We start from the raw sequence: 7339 nt of genomic DNA, 5'->3' as shown, positions 1-7339 counted from the left end.
AACCCATGTAGGACCCTTCCAGGACCTCTCCTGACCAACACCAAGCAAGCCAAATCCCAGATGTCCTGCCTCCTAGTCGCGCACACACATGCATAGGAAACCCTATGGCTTGCGGCTCCTTCGCCTGTCCATGAGTCTAGCCATGCTAGGACTCCTCCTAGCCCTAGGACGCAACCTCCACAGCACCATGACCCTTCCTGATCAAGCCCTTGTCTAGCCGCTGCCTTAGCCACAAAAGAACCCATGGAATAACATAGAAACCCTAGGTTTGACTCTCGCTTTGCCATGCACGTTCCCTCCTACGTTCCACCATTAAAAGAATCTTTTATGACCCATATACGTCTCTAGCATGTCTCTTAGAATATCTAACACAATTCATATATGTATAGAAGCATCAGTCAGAACCTTTCAATTGCGGATCAAGACAAGCTTATAGCTAATGGATTCCAGTTGTCCGTAAAGGTACATACCTTTGTTCAGTCAAAGGACAATAATGGTCGTTGCATCAGAGCATTAACGACAAAACGCTTCAGAAGGGCAGACAAAACATCAAGACACAAAGCCCAAGAAGCCGATTCAAAATGCAACGGATACAATAATTAAGTCTCAATGTACGATCAGTTCTCTCCTGTCTATATAAATAAGATATCAATGAAGACTCAAATATACGACGATAAGAAGAAGGAGTGAGTGAAAAAGAAATATAGAGAAGGACACGCTCAGTTGCAAATCAGCTTATATAGCCCATAGGGATTTCATTACTGTTGTATCAGCTTAGTTTAGAAGCAATCGTCCCTCAGTGTGTGAGAACATTATTTGTTCAGTTCTCACACACACACTTACTCACAAAACCACTCAAACACCGTCTTGCACAAATACGTTAAACTTGTGTATGTAGTCTTTGACATATAGACGTTTAAAGAAGTGTTAGCTGGAAGGTGCTGCCTTCAGTCGTAGCTAGGAGTTCAGTTTGGGCAGTAGTGTAAGTCCTAGCTGAGTGGGTTTGTACAACTATTTGTATAAATCAAAGTTTTCTAGTGGATCCTACCCGTGGAGGTAGAAGGGGTAACGTAAGAGCAGTTGAAGTCTCCGAACATCCATAAATATATCTTGTGTACTTAACTGATTAACTATCGTTTTAAAATTGTTTCGATCAGTTGGAGTGTTCGTGTGTTCAGTTGTCATCATAACTGAAATACAAGAATGCAAAAACTAATTTGTGTTCTTTCGTTTAGTCAGTTTACATAAGTTAAAATATTTTCTAACATTTCAGTTTTCTTTACGAAGGATTACTTCGAGTTTCTTCCGCTTGGTTTAAAACCAAACTCGATTTAATTCATCAGTATTAATATTCTTAGAACACGAGCTATTGAAGCTCACTGAAGAATGTAGTGTTCAAAGTGTATTCGAAGGCACTAGCACACTTCAGTCCCTTCAATTGGTATCAGAGCAAGTTGTTCTAAGAAGAACATTTGAAGAAAACTGTGTTTTAAAATGCTTTACTTGAAAATAGTGTTAAAAGATATTTAAAAGTATTTCAAATTATTTTCAAAACTATTTGAAAATATTTATATGTCTCTCCTTAGTAAAGAGTTGAGAGAATTGGTCCTGCAATCTTCGTTACGGCCACTTCTCCAATTTCCTAACTTCAGAGTTTTTAATCAGGCTGCAGGGGACTGAGGAACATCGGCAAAGATGAAAAGCTGAATTGCTCACTGAACGAAGAACTCAGTTGCGAACCTACCAAGTCAGTTGCTCTTCAGACGAAACTCATTTATGTTGAGATGTTAGTCGATTTAATCACTAACTGAACTCCACATGAGCCTAGTCAGAGTCTGCTCGACCAGTTGGGTTAGCACAGAGGACAAGTTCAAAGCAGTTTTACTTGTTTCTCTAGCAAATTGAACTCACAACTGATGCAGCAGTTCAAGCAGTCAAGACAACTAACTAATGGTATATCCAGTTCTGTCAAAGAAACCGACTGATATCTGATGTTGCTTAAAATATGCTATTGTTGTAGCAACTTTCTTTTTTTGTTTTTCCTACTGATGTATGCACTCAGATGTAAATTCTTAGAAATTTATTCAAATAAAACATCATGTTTATTCAGTTATGTTTCGTTGTGATTGAATAGATATTCTCAGTTATCTTGCCTACAATGCTTGAATGATTAAACGACTAATTAAATATTTCTCAAATGCAGGATTTTATTCAGTTTCTGAGGGGGAGCATCTTTTTTTTAACTGAAAATTTGTATTAAAATCTAGTTACTCTCTCAGTCAACTGATAAATATTGTTTTAAATTCTCCTTATCTTTCTACTCAGTTTTAAAAGGGGGAGTTTTTCTTTTGTCTTTAAAATTTCTTTGATTCAGTTGTTAAGGGGGAGCTTTTAACAGAGTTTGAATGTACTAACCCTTAAACTGAATATATCGTGCTTAACTGTTCGAGTTTTGTAATTATCAAAAAGGGGGAGAATGTTGGAACTTTTCTAGTTCTCAATCTTGATTTTGATGATAACAAAACTCATTATTGTGTTACTAATAATCTACCTTAGTGCACAAATAGCTTAAACAGATCTAATCAAGTTTACGAAGCCATAACTGAAGCTATCGAAGATACCAACTGATCGCCGAAACCAAATCAGTCCAACTGGTTCTTCAAGCAAGCAGTTTAGTTGGTAGTCCAGCTGATAGGTGATTCAACAGGAAGACCTCAAAAGCTTGGCCAGCCGATGATGTGTCCAACTGACGATGAACCCAACTAACCAATTCAACTGAAGGAGCTAAATCAGTTCAACTGACGAGTCAACTGATTTAGCTAGCCCAACTGAAGATCATTCAAGCTGACCAAACTGAAGCATCAGTCATAACCTTTCAGTTGCCGATCAAGACAAGCTTACAGCTAATGGATTCCAGCTGTGCGTAAAGGTACAAACCTTTGTTCAGTCAAAGGACAATAATTGTCGTTGCATCAGAGCATTAACGACAAAACGCTTCAGAAGGGCAGACAAAAAGTCGAGACACAAAGTCCAAGAAGTCGATTAAAAATGCAACGAATATAATAATTTAGTTTCACTGTAAGATCAGTTCTCTCCTGTCTATATAAAGAAGATATCAGTGAAGACTCAAATATATGACGATAAGAAGAAGGAGTGAGTGAAAAAGAAATATAGATAAAGACACGCTCAGATGCAAATCAGCTTATATAGCCCATAGAGATTTCATTACTGTTGTATCAGCTTAGTTTAAAAGCAATCGTCCCTCGGTGTGTGAGAACATTCTTTGTTCAGTTCTCACACACACACTCACTCACAAAACCACTCAAACACAATCTTGCACAAAGACGTTAAACTTGTGTATGTAGTCTTTGACACATAGACGTTAAAGAAGTGTTGGCTGGAAGGTGCTACCTTCAGTCGTAGCTAGGAGTTCAGTTTAGGCAGTAGTGTAAGTCCTAGCTGAGTGGGTTTGTACAACTGTTTGTATAAATCAAATTCTTCTAGTGGATCCTACCCGTGGAGGTAGAAGGGGTTAGGAGCAGTTGAAGTCTCCGAACATCCATAAACATATCTTGTGTACTTAACGGATTAACTATCGTTTTAAAATTGTTTCGATCAGTTGGAGTGTTCGTGTGTTCAGTTGTCACCATAACTGAAATAAAAGAATGCAAAAACTAATCTGTGTTCTTTCGGTTAGCCAGTTTACATACGTTAAAATATTTTCTAACATTTTAGTTTTCTTTGTGAAGGATTACTTCGAGTTCTTCCGCTTAGTTTAAAATCAAACTCGATTTAATTCATCGATGTTAATATTCTTAGAACACGAACTATTGAAACTCATTGAAGAATGTAGTGTTCGAAGTGTCTTCGAAGGCACTAGCACACTTCGGTCCCTTCAATAACTTTGATGGAGGCCGAAATTTGAGAGGAAAATTGGAGAGGTATTTTTGAAAATCATGTCATGTGGAGGTTAAGTGTTTTCAAAAATTATGAGTGGAATTATTTAACCTCAAACCTGATACACATATATAAACTTAGGGACCATTGATTAAATCAAATACTTAATGAGCTTAATCAATTAATTACTCTAGCCCAACTAGTTTAATTAATTAATTAATTTTTTAAATCCATTAAGAACCTTAATAATTTCTATGTTGATCTTGTACTACTACAAGACCATAATACATGCACCCATTATATTTTATTTAAATCTGTTATAAATTCAACATTTGAATTTAATATTTAAATTATAAATTCAACTCTTGAATTATCACCTCCAAAATTTAATATTTAATAAACTCAACTTTTGAGTTTAATAAATTAAATTCTCAAATTTTATAAATTCAGCTCTTTGAATTTATTATCTCTAAATTTATAAATTCAACTTCTTGAATTTACTATCTCATAAATTAACTCCTTGAATTTATTTTCTCAAATTTATTTATCATAAATTTAACTCCTTGAACTTACTACAATATAAATTCAACTTCTTGAATTTATTCTCTCAACGAGAACAAATGATCCAGTGCTTGTGTGACCCTCAATGATTTAGGGATACAGCTAGCCTGTGGGTTCACAACACCTTGTGATTCAGGACATAATCTTTTATTCGGGCTTACCCTAATTTGCCTCATTCTATGTATCAACAATTGATCATAAGAATGTCAGAAATCATATTTCTGATTAAACCCATCGAATTATGGTAAGAGCGTCTAGTAGTATCGCCTCATGATTCCCATAGGTATCACTGATAGTGCCTGCAAGAACTAGTCGGTTATGATTAACATACAGTACGGTCCCTTCATCTCATATATCCCGATCGAATTTGCAATCATTGGTTCATCGAGGGTTGCATAATAATTCGATAACTATGTGACACATCTTTGAGAATAAATAGTAGCATCACATGTACAATTGGTGAACTTCTTCTCTAACTACATCTCATACTCTGGCCAGAGATTCCATGCACTAATATTTCATCAGATCACATAAGACTGAGCGGTGAATTCTTGACTACAATGCACTGGCTCCTACATGTCTCGCAACTGTACCTAATCTCGCCACCTGATGACCTTCCTGGGTTCGGTAAACGAGTCAAAGCACATCCCTAGCATATATAGAGCCTCAGTGTTGTCTCGGGTCGTAAGGACTAATGATATACAATCATAACCACGGACATATCCTTTCGATGAATGATAACCACTTGGAAAGTCCGAGGGATGGTAGTTCGGTATAATCATCATATGATTACCCTATCTGCATGTTTGGACATCTTTATGCCCTTACCAAGAAACGTGGTACACAACATCACATATGCTAGTCTCGAGCTCAAGCGACATTTATCCATGTTTTAGGCGGCTGAATCGACGAGGAATGAATTTAGATTATACAGTGTTTACAAATGAGTTTCCACAACGAATTACGATTCATTTGTATTAAAGTATTACGATTCTATGTTGATCACATGGGTATACACATAAAGAAATAACAAAACATGAAATAATGAATTATATTATAATAAAGATTTTTTATTAAATCTGAGTCAATAAATTCACTTGCCAACAGTTAGCTTACAGGACATCTACTCTAACAAATTTTTGGACGTTAATTATCTATGCAAGATTCTCTCTTATTACATAAACTATCTTTACATATATAGAGAAACAAAAGAGTCACAAAAGCCATCATAAACAACTAAAGATGAAGAGAAGTATCAACGTAATCATCTGCATATTTTTCGAATAAATCAAGAGTCCTCCCCCTAGGTGCATCAGTATGAGGAAACTCATCATGTTGTCGCTTCCCCGCTCGAAAACGTGCAATTTGGTTCATGTTTGAGTTGAGCCCGAGTGCGAGAGGCCGATCCTCAAATTCCGTCGTTGATGTCGTCATAAACTTGTCTGCACGGTCAACAGTTTCTGTTACTCTAGGAAACATGATCGGTTGTCTCTCTTTTCTCATCTCTTTCAATCTTTGCAACTGCCTAAATCTTTCTTGTAAAAGCAAAATCGATGAACCAAACACCGCTCCTGTTTCCTGATCTTTGTTTTGCCTCCCCATTTATTCTATAATAGATGATGAAAATAATTATTTTCCTGGGATTTCAAGAAACATGAACGGGCTTTCTTGGAGTTTTGCGTGTAAGTCCTTGGATGTCTTGATAGATATATATATATATATATATATATATATATATATATATATATATATATATATATATAGATATTGGGAAGAATAATAATGTTTTGGCCACAGGTTTACGAATTTTACGACCCCGAATCAATTTAGATATCAGTGATGCAATTAACAAGACGAGAATGAGACGACTTTGGTGCAAAAATCCTAGAGGATACGTTCGAGAGGCAAATGGAAGAATATGGAGGGGTGGCTGAAATGAGTGTTTGGGAAGGCAAAAGAGGCAAAACGATAAAGGAAAAAGGCCAAAAAGTGGATGGATTTAGCGATTGGAAGGATGGTTTTGGTAGAATATAAGGTAGGGTTGTGATGTATCATCTTGTCCTTCCACATTATCATATATTGTTCCAATATTTGTCGTCTAAGAACAATAATTAATATTTCTTGAAACCAAATGAACATGGCCCCGATTTAATTGTAAATGTTTTTTTTGGATATATAATTAGTTTTGGAATCGATTTAAATTTTAAACAAAATTACAAACAATTATACTGAAAATATTTGTTATTATTTTCGTGTAGTTTTTAACTACTGATTATGTAATGTGTGATTTTTATTTAAAAATAACATAAATTGTGCATTATATTAAAAATATTTGTAATTTATACAAATAATGTATGAATTTTTTATTTCGAAGAATACTCTTACGTTGTGTTATTATATTTTAATCAAACATACTATTTTTTTAAAAAAAAATCTCATCATAATATTGTAATTTAACAAACAGTTTTACATAATTTATATTAAAAAATAAAAACTATCTGGAAATTAATAATACTAATCATACTTTTTCCAATACTAAACATGTGATTCAGTCAATGTATGATAGATCCTATATCCTCCTAAACTAAAGTAATTTCAAGTCACAGCCAGAAATACTCTTCTGAGATACATAGCATCTGATCCAAAAACAAACTAAATGAAACCTTTTGATCATAACAACTTAGAATATAATTGCCACTTCCAAAATACAGACTTTAATAACTAACAGAAATACTTTATAACTAAAAAATTCAATGTTTTATTTTGCATTTTGGTACATTAGGCAATCAGGATTGTAGTTTAGTTTATCTATCGATTTATTTCACTTTTTTTTTTTGAAGAAGTAACCATGTGATATCTAAATTGTAGTGGCTTTACATTT

The sequence above is a fragment of the Primulina eburnea genome, chromosome 15 (assembly GCF_022965805.1).
Source record: "Primulina eburnea isolate SZY01 chromosome 15, ASM2296580v1, whole genome shotgun sequence".
NCBI classification, from domain to species: Eukaryota; Viridiplantae; Streptophyta; class Magnoliopsida; order Lamiales; family Gesneriaceae; genus Primulina; species Primulina eburnea.
Note: the sequence above shows the minus strand (reverse complement) of the source record.